This window comes from Montipora capricornis, chromosome 12 (assembly GCF_036669925.1).
Source record: "Montipora capricornis isolate CH-2021 chromosome 12, ASM3666992v2, whole genome shotgun sequence".
In the NCBI taxonomy this organism is placed as follows: domain Eukaryota; kingdom Metazoa; phylum Cnidaria; class Anthozoa; order Scleractinia; family Acroporidae; genus Montipora; species Montipora capricornis.
The window spans coordinates 32,334,938-32,337,437 of NC_090894.1; the positions used below are offsets into that span (position 1 = coordinate 32,334,938).

At 42.2% G+C, this 2,500-nt stretch overlaps 1 protein-coding gene across 1 annotated transcript in view; it reads left to right on the forward strand.

Moving 5' to 3' along the window:
* Positions 1–2,500, forward strand: part of LOC138025668 (L-2-hydroxyglutarate dehydrogenase, mitochondrial-like) — a 36,428-nt gene that overhangs the window by 29,442 nt on the left and 4,486 nt on the right. The window lies entirely within an intron of this gene.

Genomic DNA, 2,500 nt, shown 5'->3' on the forward strand with positions numbered 1-2,500 from the left:
TTACCCGAGACAGCCCTCCTTCTCGAGACAACTTTACCGAGCGTCTAGATGAGAATTGCGTGACCGAGACAAAGTTGACCTTACTTAATTATGCATGTATTTTAAGACGCATCTTCAAAAAATGCGTATCATCATTTGCCTTTCTTTTTTGTTAAGTATAGTTGCGTTTTCACATTAAGCAAATGGACTTACAATCTTAACGCAGCATTAATATGTAGTTTAAATAAAGGCTGTTTATGAATCGAGAATTTTCCGTTGACAGCGTTGAGAATTATGGCGGGAAAAACTTTTCTTTCGAAAGTAAACGCTAAAAACATATATAAGCTCCCAAATTGTTGCTTCTTTGATTTTTATTTTGCTGTCTCGTCTCGGGTGGTCGAGACCATATTGTAGCGACTCTACCCCCTTTGGAAAGCTTGTGTACCAGTCCCGCGCAAAGTTAGTGTTGATGTCGGATTAAAAACACAGAAAGAAACTACCCGTCGCTGTGTTGTATTAAAGGAAAAATACGGCCTAGAAAAACCGAGACGAAGTTGCGGGACCAAGTGAGAAATCCCGAGCGGGCAAGATAGCTCCATCTTGCCCGCTCGGGTAGCCAATCACAGTGGGGGATTTGGTTCATCTTGCCCGCTCATGGAGCTAGTCATATAATAATCTCACTGCAGTTAGTTGGTTGCGGACCAATCAGAGGCGTTGCGGTCATCAGACCCAATTCAATTCATCTTCCAAATCGGCACCCTTAATCCTCACGGTATTAACGAACGCTTTTAATTTAACTAATATATTCCTATTTTCACGTTGCCATGTTACCACCAATAGCGTAGCTCCTACTCTACTATAAAAACTGCACGTAACCCACAATTCCTCGATTCGCTCTGACGAAGGGCTAACGGTCGAAACGTCAGCTTTTAGGGCCGATTTACACGGTGCGATTTTTGTCGCATGCGACAAGCTCACGACAGGCCATAAGAGATGACTTACGATTGTCGTAGCGTTTTAAAACATGTTTTAAAATGCTACGACATTTTTCTGACGTACGCAACAATCGTAAATCATGTTGTGGGCCTGACGTAAGTCGTTGTCGCATGCGACAAAAATCGTACCGTGTTAATGGGCCCTTAGAATCTATGTACGGTGGCCAATTTACATTATCAACTCCGTTGATAAAACCCCACTTTGTGTATCAAATAAACCTGTTGCGGTCGATTTTTGGCGCATGCGACGTGAAGCTTACAAGAGGCCTAGGACATGACTTACAATTGTTGCAGCGTACGCGACAATCGTAAACGAGTTGTAGACATGTCCTAAGCTTGTAGCGTGCGACAAAAATTGTACCGTATAAATGAACCTTCAGAGACCTTAATACAAAAGATATACAAAAGTAATTGTCTGGTTTTCCCCCGCAAATATTGTGGCGTCATACGCCAGCGTAGGCAATCCGACGTTCAAGATACAAATAAATGGAGAAGCTAATGCAAATCAGGGTTATTTGCCACGAGCGGGAGACAGTGTTTGATTATTTGGAAGCAAGTATCTTTCGAGTATCTTCCCTCTTGGATACCGATTGGCGAAATCTGGAAGCGAGCGCCTGGGTCAAACATTTTCAAAAAGCGTGAAGAGATGTCAATGTATGACTTAAAGGAACAAGAAATGTATTAGCAAAAGTAATTGTCTGGTTTTAAGGAAGAAATAATTGTCTTTTTTTGAGTACACCAGGTTTTGACGAATACACCAGACATGACATTGTTTTAAATATGAAATAAACTGTTTTAAGTTACCCGAACTATAGTTTAGTTGTGAGTATTCTTCATGATATGCGGGAAAGATAAAAGTACGGCAGCGCGTTAGGTGTCTCATTTAACTTGCCCCAGACTGCGAATCCGTAGAGGTCCGTGAAAATATGCGCCGCAAGGAATCACGTCTGTTCTACTGATTTTATAGATATTAGAGAGAGAGACGGCTCATGGTCTAAAGTATCCCGGGAAAGGATTGCGAGATTGGGGCATAACTGTTATTTCTGAATATCATGTGAGGCTAGTATTATAACACAACTACATTGTTGGCGTAGACTTTTTCCATTTGGTGACTTCTCAAGGGCCGATTTACACGGTACGATTTTTGTCGCATGCGACAAGCTCACGACAGGCCCACACATGACTTACGATTGTCACAGCGTTTTAAAACATGTTTTAAAATGCTACGACATTTTTTTCTGACATACACAACAATCGAAAATCTGTTTAAAATAAAAGTGCTACACGGCCAACGTTTGTATAAACGTAACCTTTCCTTGTACTTGTACATGTTCATTGCCGTGACTTTAACATCTTCACTTCCCACGGCCTGCTCCCGTCTGACCTTGTAGCTCAGTCGGTAGAGCGGCAGAGATCTAACCCGAAGGTCGTGGGTTCAATTCCCACCCTGGTCAGAGTTTTTCTCTGTCCTTGTGTGGGCCCATTTCCATGAAGTAGGGCTAACGCTCACATGGTTCATATGGGAT